General features: G+C 40.7%; 2 pseudogenes; both read right to left on the bottom strand.

Annotated features, from left to right (window-relative positions):
- Positions 1-4,584: 4,584 nt before the first annotated feature.
- LOC134946170 (5S ribosomal RNA) lies at positions 4,585-4,703 on the bottom strand (annotated as a pseudogene).
- Positions 4,704-4,896: 193 nt separating this feature from the next.
- LOC134946945 (5S ribosomal RNA) lies at positions 4,897-5,015 on the bottom strand (annotated as a pseudogene).
- Between the last annotated feature and the right edge of the window lie 4,256 nt (positions 5,016-9,271).

The raw sequence follows: 9,271 nt of genomic DNA on the forward strand, positions 1-9,271 counted from the left end.
AAGAGATCACAGGCAGGCCCGCTATTGGCTGCCGACTAACGCTATAGCGTGGCGTACGCTCGGGACCACGAGGAGATCACCAGCGGCGCAGACGCTCACAATGTTAAACCTTTACATGTAAACCATGAGCAATGTATTATACAGGAAAAACCTTAGTGTAATGGTGGGGTGTAGATGCAACACAATTTAACCTTATTAACTTAAAGCTGTTCGAGCGTCTCCGACACTCTGAGAATACTTAACACTATAAGAAATACACAAATGCCGGGCTTAGGGTCTAACGCCTTATATGAATGTTATACTTGCAAAAGAATAATACAATACAAGTCATACACTACCAATATAACATAGACTAACTAACCAGATAACTACACAGGAAATACAATACAATACAAGTACGTTTAAGGAAAAAATGAGAGAAAGAGGAGAGGAGAGAGAGAGAGAGATATGGCCCACAATACCAATAAAGACAATATGATTGCGGAGAAAACTTACGCACAAGGGGAACGATCGCATGCGCCTCTGGATATCCAGCTCCCGATTATCAGCAATGAGAACCGTTGAAGAGTGAGAGCTGGATATGATCGGCTTGTCTATTTATGCCCCACACACAATACAATTCAATGGTGCCTACAGTCTCATTGTTCATTGGACACAGGAATTCGTCTTCGCATTATAACAAAAGGTTATAGGTTGATTCATACAGGTGGGCTGTGACTATTTCCAACTGCTCAGGTGGGTGGGAAACTAGGTTTCCCGCCGCATGGATAAGTAAGTGCAAATAATAGTAAAAGTACATAAACTTCTTATGTCCCTAACTATTCGCACGAGCGATTAATCTGCTCCAAACCAACACCGGAATATTGCTAATTAAATACTCTTCCGATGGATACTAAACACCACTGTATGACTCATGTCTGACCCTTCGTATCAAACAAAGAGGGATCTCTATGTCCATGAACATGCTATATTAACTAAACTTTCAGAATCTATCAAAGGGACCATAATCTATAAAATACATTATATAGTTAAAATATGTTACGAACGAGTCGCCCGCCAGACGCACACAAACTTTACCGTAAATGCGCACACTGTGCGCCTGCGGGTGCACGCAACAGCGAGTATGCGCACGCACGGCAGGGCTCATGAACGTGCAACAGGCACTCGCATGAGGTGCAAATATGGCAGTGTGTATAGTGATATTTTTCTGACTTTGACAAAGGGATATATCTTTAAATCTGAGCGCCAGTGCAAGCTACAATATTGCTATTTTATATCTAAGTTGTATACTGTCAGAGGTAAATGTACACATCATATAAAATCTACTGCTTAACCTCAGTATTAAACATATATATTTTTTTTTCTTTTGTTCTTGCTTATACATAAGTGGATGGTTTGGCTCTGACTGTGTATCCATAATGTCTTATTCATGATAAAGTGTAATATTGTATTACCTTCTATAATTTCTTTGGTTATGAACTTGAATGTATGCACATAGCATTTACAAAAAATTACTGTATCTAGAGATTTATCATCTGGTCATACATATATATCTATCAATAAATGTATACCAAGGCTCCACCCTCTAAGGGTTTTAACTATCTTTGGCCTAGCGCCAAATAATGACCTAGGTAGTTAACTATGTCAGCACACCGTTGACTTTTGTCTTGCAACACCTTGTATCCTTTTCTGCAAGAAAACACAACTGTTTAGTATCTGACACCAATACTTCAAATAATTTATAGCACAAAGGTATATCATCCACATACTGGGTACATTTCTTTACTTATCTCAACATATCATTCAGACTGGCCAGTCCACACAACATCTACGTTTTTCATGCACACCCATTATTTGCCGGGTAAGTGATATATAGATATGCTATGCATCCAACTTAATCTGTTCCTACTTTATTATTCCTGGAATCTTTAGAAATACCTAATCCGTGATGTAGTATGATTTTACACTGTAACGTACAAATTAGGTTTCTTCCAAATAACTTTGAAGAATTGTCTAAAAGTATGTTAATACTGGAATCGTAGTGATTAATTGCTTGTCGCAATGTTTGATTTACAGCATATACATTACAGAATGCGTATTCCGCAATAGGGCGTTGTCTTCTTGACTGTCTGCCAGATGCAGATCTCTTAGCTTCAACGCAGTTAGCGCTGACATCTCTAGCCCATATCTGTTGCTAGGATTTTTTTAGTTCTTATATTAAACTAGAGTAGATCATTTGCAGTAAAACATATTTAGAGTATTGCTTATGCAGAGGTTCCCAAACTGTGTGCCGTAGCTCCCAGGGGTGCCTAGGACACTTGCAGGGGTGCCCTGGGTTGGTGGTCTAGGACCAATTCAAATTATCCAGTGCTGGTGGCTGCCAGTCATAAAATATGTGGCCAAACAGAAGCAAATCTTGTCCCTCACCACACAACTTACCCTAAGGATGACATATAAACGCCATCTACTTAATGTAATATTTATTTTTACATTTCTCAGTAATACATTTTTTTCCTAGGTGTGTCGTGAAAAAAATTCTGATATTCTAGGGCCACATGATTAAAAAAAATTTTGGAAACCACTGACTTATGCTTATTATGATCCATCTCATTAGATGAAAAAATTAAAGCTCCCTGAACACTTTTTTTTTTCTTTACTACGTCATGGCTTACACTGCTGCTGGAAAGGAGGGGGGGTCACACGATTCTGGGCTTTTACAGCCCCCTGGCTCTCCATGCTACACAGCGTTGGAAACTGGGGTTTGTTTTTTTTTCTGCTGGCAGACCTTCTCACAATATATTGCATTAAAGAATATTTACGTATTAAACAATACCATATGGAAACTTCACTTCATAGTTAGATAGTAACATTAGATAAACACATATTTTTAACTACAGATCTGCCAAAAGCCATTTGAACACGGACATCAACTCTTCTGTTTCCTCCGTTCACAAATATATATATATATATATATATGTGTACTGGAAAGATATCAGCGCCACGGATGCAGTATCTTATGTGTTAACACTAGAATGGGAACCCTACAGGTAGTGTGACAAAAAACTGCTTGATATGTTTGCACTCCCTTTTGTATCTCAGGGTGTCAGCTCGTTACCTCAAATAGATATAGGTATTGGTACCGTTACCTATGAAAGTGGTTATGTGGACAAGGGATGAGGTGGTAGAGAGCGACCAAAGGTGCCAAATAATTGTTAAAAGCAGTGTGATGTTATAAAAAAAGGGGTATACAAATTTATTGCAGTGGAACGCACTATACAAAACTGGTTATAAAATCATACAAGCTCATATAAAAAAGATATATATATGACTCATGTAAAAAACATAAAAAATAAAAAATTTTACAATTTAAAAAAGAGGAAGAAAAGAAAAAGGCATGGTGACATAAAACACATGTGTTGTTAAAAAATCTTAGAAGTATCACTCCGGTATAGAAGGTAAAAAATACTTAAAAAAGGTTTAAAAGGCACATGGGAATAAAAAAAAAAAAAAAACTTTCAAAAGATTTTAAAAAGAGGAATCAAGAATAGCTTAACTTAGTAGTGAGGTTGTGATCAAGGAGTAGCACCCAACGCGTTTCGTCCTATCTGGACTTCATCAAGGGGTAATTTGAGACTAGAGACAAACCATACTTATATATCCAAAATAAAAGGAAGTGATGTCCACATCACTTCCTGTGATCAATTAGCATAACTATTCAGATAATGTAAAAAATAGGTGGTAACACACTATATGAGATGCAGATATTGATTTGAGCCTTGGAGAGGAAAAAACGAGTGAGAAACAATAATAGAAACAACTAAAATTCATAATAGACGCTCAGAGCCGCAGACTTCCGGTCCGGGCTCTGCGTGACGTCATATCCGCCCCACATCCGGTGTCCGGCGCATCGTACTGCGCCTGCGTTGTTCTTGTGCGGCGGAGGTTGCTGTGTTGTTGATTCCCTCTGGACGGTTGCCTGGTTACCCGGCGGGCTTGTTATGTGGAAACATCAAAATCTTGCGGCAGCCATTTTCTTGTAGTCTGAATGCACGGCGGACATTCTTAGGTAATATGAGAAAGACTTGTGGCGGACATGCTTTGAGAGTCTGTATTAACAGAGTATCGTCTGTATGTAAAAACTGGATCCACAACTGGGTCAGCTCCGGATTGAGTATAAAACAGAAGAAGGATAGATTCAGTGTAAATGGTCAATAATTATAAATATGAAAGAAACAGTTGCTTCATTAAAACTGTATGGAAATTAGGGATTCTTAGGTTTTTTAGGATAGAATACTTAATAATAGCCCATAAGAGGACCAACATGGGAAATTTATAAGTGGAAAAATTATGATCCTATGTACATATAAGTATTATATAAAAAAATATAAAAAAAAAATATATATATAAAAAAAATATATATACATAAAAATATATATAAAAAAAATATATATATAAAAAATATCCCAAAAATTATGCAGAGTCTGCAAATGAGGATGCACTAAAATAAATATAGTAATTTCCATACTTGGAAATATCTTAAGACGTCATTCATGAGTTGCTGCATATACACAGTTTTTCATCATGCATTTACAACACCCGGTCTTCCAAGTGGGTCTCCCATCCTTGTACTAGCCGAGCCCAGCCTTGCTTAGCTTCCAAGTTCGGACGGTATTGGGCGTCTCCAGACTGGTATGATTGTAATAGTAATAAGGAGAGGCCTTTAGTGTATGCAGCAGACTGATGACGAGAGATATTCGCTAATTTAGAGTATGGTTTTAGTAAAGCAGGGACCCGGACATAGATAAATAATGTAGAAAGACAGGGAGGCAGCATATATCAATAAAATAAGGGTTGAGATCGGGATATTGCTGGGTTTGGGATTCCTTATGCAATCTTTTCTTACAGCACCTGGTCTCCCCTGGAGGTCACCCATCCAGGTACTGGCCAGGCCCAACACTGCTTCGCTTCCAAGATCGGCCGGAATTGGGCATGTCCAATGTGGTATGGCTGTAATGAGGAAGCAGAGGTTCCTTGTAAACCAGAGACAGGGAGGGAAGATAGGTGGGGAAAGGGGAGGGGGGGGGGGGGGCGGAGGTAGGAGAGAGTGTGGAACCAAGATTGTATGAAGGAGCGATGGCTTACGTTACAAGAAGGGTGCTATCTCGTATCCTTCATTGAAGCCGTCCGGATGGAGAGTGTTCAATTCATAAATCCAGAACATTTCTCTCCTAGAGAGGAGGTTGGAAAGGTCTCCTCCTCTTTCTCCCAACGATACCAATTCGATACCTTTAAAAGTCAATGACTCTGGATCCGAGTTGTGGCATTGATGGAAATGTCTTGATACTGCGTGTGTGAGGACTTTGTTCTTTATATTCCTGATATGTTCTTGGATACGAAGTTTCAGGATTCTTTTGGTTTTGCCAATATACTTCAGACCACAGGGACATTCCAGAAGATATATTACAGATGGTGTGTTACAATTGATGAACTGTTTAATTCGATATTCCTTCTTAGTGGTAGTGTTGTTAAAGGATTTCCTGTTGCGATGAAGGTATTTACAAATGTTGCACTTTCCACACTTAAAGCTGCCTACACATTTTGGCATGGGGTTCCTAGTTTCAGGGTTTCTTAGCATGCTAGGTGCCACCAGGTCCTTCAAACTTTGCGACTTTCGGAAAACTAGTTTGGGTTCTTGAGTAAGGTATTCCTTTAAAATGGGGTCCATTAGTAAGATATGCCAGTGTTTTTTGAGTGTTTGTTTGATAAATTTCTCATGTCTGCTGTATGTCGTGATCCATTTTCAATTCATTCTTTTACCTAACAACCCAAACAGCAACAAGATGGTTAATTTAGTTAACCAAAAGAATTCAACACAATGCACTGTAGAAAATACAACAAAGTCCTGTGCAGTATAATGTAACATACAGTATGTATAATTCAAGTGCAGAGTCTGGATCCTGATTCCTAGAGGAGGTGGTAGGGCCTCAGGCAGTGGGGCCCTCCGGTGGTTTACCTGTGGGCCAGTCCGACCCTGCTAATACAGTATTCATGGACTTGACCGGAGAGCTCCTTGTTGTTCCTTTTGTTTGTTAGGAAGGGGGGGGGGGAGGAGGAGCCAATTCTCTTTGTGGCACAGGGCACCAAAAAGTCTAGTTACGGCTCTGCTGTTGCTGATGCAGTCCATAGAAGCCAGAGCCTTGCACATGCACAGCCGGTTATGGCCCTCATTCCGAGTTGTTCGCTCGGTAATTTTCTTCGCATCGCAGCGATTTTCCGCTAGTTGCGCATGCGCAATGTTCGCACTGCGACTGCGCCAAGTAAATTTGCTAAGAAGTTTGGTATTTTACTCACGGCATTACGAGGTTTTTTCTTCGTTCTGGTGATCGTTGTGTTATTGACAGGAAGTGGGTGTTTCTGGGCGGAAACTGGCCGTTTTATGGGAGTGTGTGAAAAAACGCTGCCGTTTCTGGGAAAAACGCGGGAGTGGCTGGAGAAACGGGGGAGTGTCTGGGCGAACGCTGGGTGTGTTTGTGACGTCAAACCAGGAACGAAACTGACTGAACTGATCGCAGTGTGGCAGAGTAAGTCTCGAGCTACTCAGAAACTGCTTAGAAATTTCTATTCGCAATTTTGAGAATCTTTCGTTCGCAATTTTGCTAAGCTAAGATTCACTCCCAGTAGGCGGCGGCTTAGCGTGTGCAATGCTGCTAAAAGCAGCTTGCGAGCGAACAACTCGGAATGAGGGCCTATGTGCATGCCAGCTCTATTGCGCAGATTCAGGGCACGGATAGCGCCAGCCTCCCTCCTATAAGAAGATACGAGCCGCCACTGGTTGTATGCTAATCTTAAGTAGGCAAGCAAAATTATTTTCTAATACATCTTTTGTGTCAGTTGTTATCCTTTATTTGCACTAGTATGTAATGATGGTCATGTGACAACATGATACTCTCTAAGCAAATAACTTAGTGGCCCTAGGGTAAGACGTGCCTTACTCTGTTATTATAATATAATTACTCTGGCAAATTGTCTCTGTGGTGTTATTCTAATAGTGTAGCAATGTAATAGAAATTTTTGTCACATAATGTGCTGAGTATTTATCTATACTCTTTTATATATTTGCAGGATTTGCTCCTGACCAGGACATTTTTGCTTGCTTTTTGTCATAATTTAATTAAACATTTATTTATTACATGTAAGTATGCATTGTGATATCATGGGGACTTCGTATCATACTTTTTAGTGTGATATAAGGGGCAAATTTAACAGCGAGTGATATTCTTGTCATCACTCATTATGAATGAAAAATAGTGCTCCAGCCAATCAGCTTCTGTTGTTTTTCAAACACATGACAGGAGCTGATTGGCTGGAGTACCTTTTATCATTTGTGGAGTACCTTTTATAATTTGTAATGAGTGATAACAAGAATATCACTTGTTAAATCAACCCCTATACCCCTTTATATCACTTATTTTCAAAATGAATATGATTTAGAATAATGGCCCTCATTCCGAGTTGTTCGCTCGGTAGCTGCTTTTAGCAGCAATGCAAACGCTAAGCCGCCGCCCTCTAGGAGTGTATCTTAGCCTAGCAGAAGTGCGAACGAAAGATTAGCAGAACTGCTACTAAAAAATGTCATGCAGATTCAGAGTGGCTCGATACTTACTCCTACCTTGCGATCACTTCAGTCTGTTTAGTTCCTGGTTTGACGTCACAAACACGCCCTGCGTTCGGCCAGCCACTCCCCCGTTTTTCCAGCCACTCCTGCGTTTTTACCTGGCATGCCTTCGTTTTTTAGCACACTCCCTGAAAACGCTGAGTTGCCACCCAGAAACACCCACTTCCTGTCAATCAAACAATGAACATTTGAGCGACTGAAAAGCGTTGCTCGGGCTGGTGTAAAACTACAAAGTTTTGTGTGAAAGTACTTAGCGCATGCACGCTGCGTACCATGCACATAGAGGCCGTTTTTTCATCTGATCGCTGCGCTGCGAAAATCGTCAGCGAGCGATCAACTCGGAATGAGGGCCAATATTTGCACAGTTAAAAAAAAAAAAAGTGACAGACAGATTAAAGTCATCCGGGTTTTAAATAATGATCTGCCTACAATGGAGTCATTGTCATATATGCAAACAAGGCACAATATTTATTGTCTGCCAGTTTAGGTGCATACACACTAGACGACGTGCTCTATGAGCGACGTCGTCTAGTGTTTCCCCCTGCCGGGTCGGGCGGTGGGCGGCAGTGCATACACACTGAGCGGTAAGACGACCACATCGCTCAGTGATGTCATGCCGCGGACGGGCCAGGCAGGCAGCTCTTGGACGACAGTCCAGATGGAGCATGCATGCACGCCCGACAGCGAGGGTCGTTAACGACCCACGGGCTGCGCATCGGTCGTCGTCGCCGGCATACACACTTGCCGAGAAAGTGAACGACGTCGCTCAGGAAGGGTGAAAATGAGGTTTATAACCAACTCTATGCTGACATGGATAGAGAAGGTATGAAAAAGTCCAAATACATGTAAAAAATTGGGGAAAAAAACCCTGTCTACCTTTTTATGTCGACCATTTTCATGTTGACCTCTTGACCCTATCAACATTTTGTACTGTCGACCTTTTGACCCTGTCGACCTTTTGACCCTGTCGACCTAATGTCTGTCTAACATATTGGGCCAAATGTAATAGAGTGAGAGTTTCAGAAAGTGAGAGATTTGGTAAGGTTTTTCAGGTTTTTTTTAAAGTGGCAATCATTTACACTGCAAAACCAGGTTGATCTTGCTGTGTAAGTGATTGCCACTTTAAAAAAAAACTGCAAAACCTTACCAAATCTCTCACTTTTTAAAACTCTCACTCTATTACATTTGGCCCACGGTGTCTATATATTGACTGTCTAACTAGACACTGTCTATCTATCATCCGGATACCAAAGATAGGGATACGGTCGTTAGCACGACACAACTTAGGTCGACACAACTTAGGTCGACAGTCATTAGGGTGACCACTAAAGGTCGACATGGTCATTATGTCGACATACACTAGGTCAAAAGGTCGACATGAGTTTTTCACTTTTTTCCCCAATTTTTGGACTTTTATTAAGTTATTATTGGACTTTTGCATACTTTACGATCCACGTGGACTGCAATTGGGAACGGTAACCTGTGCAGAGCGCAGGTCACTTTACGAAGAAAATGACGCCACAAAAAGTCCAAAAACTCATGTTGACCTTTTGACCTGTCGACCTAGTACATGTCGACCTAATGACCATGTTGACC

Source organism: Pseudophryne corroboree, chromosome 7, assembly GCF_028390025.1.
Source record: "Pseudophryne corroboree isolate aPseCor3 chromosome 7, aPseCor3.hap2, whole genome shotgun sequence".
NCBI classification, from domain to species: domain Eukaryota; kingdom Metazoa; phylum Chordata; class Amphibia; order Anura; family Myobatrachidae; genus Pseudophryne; species Pseudophryne corroboree.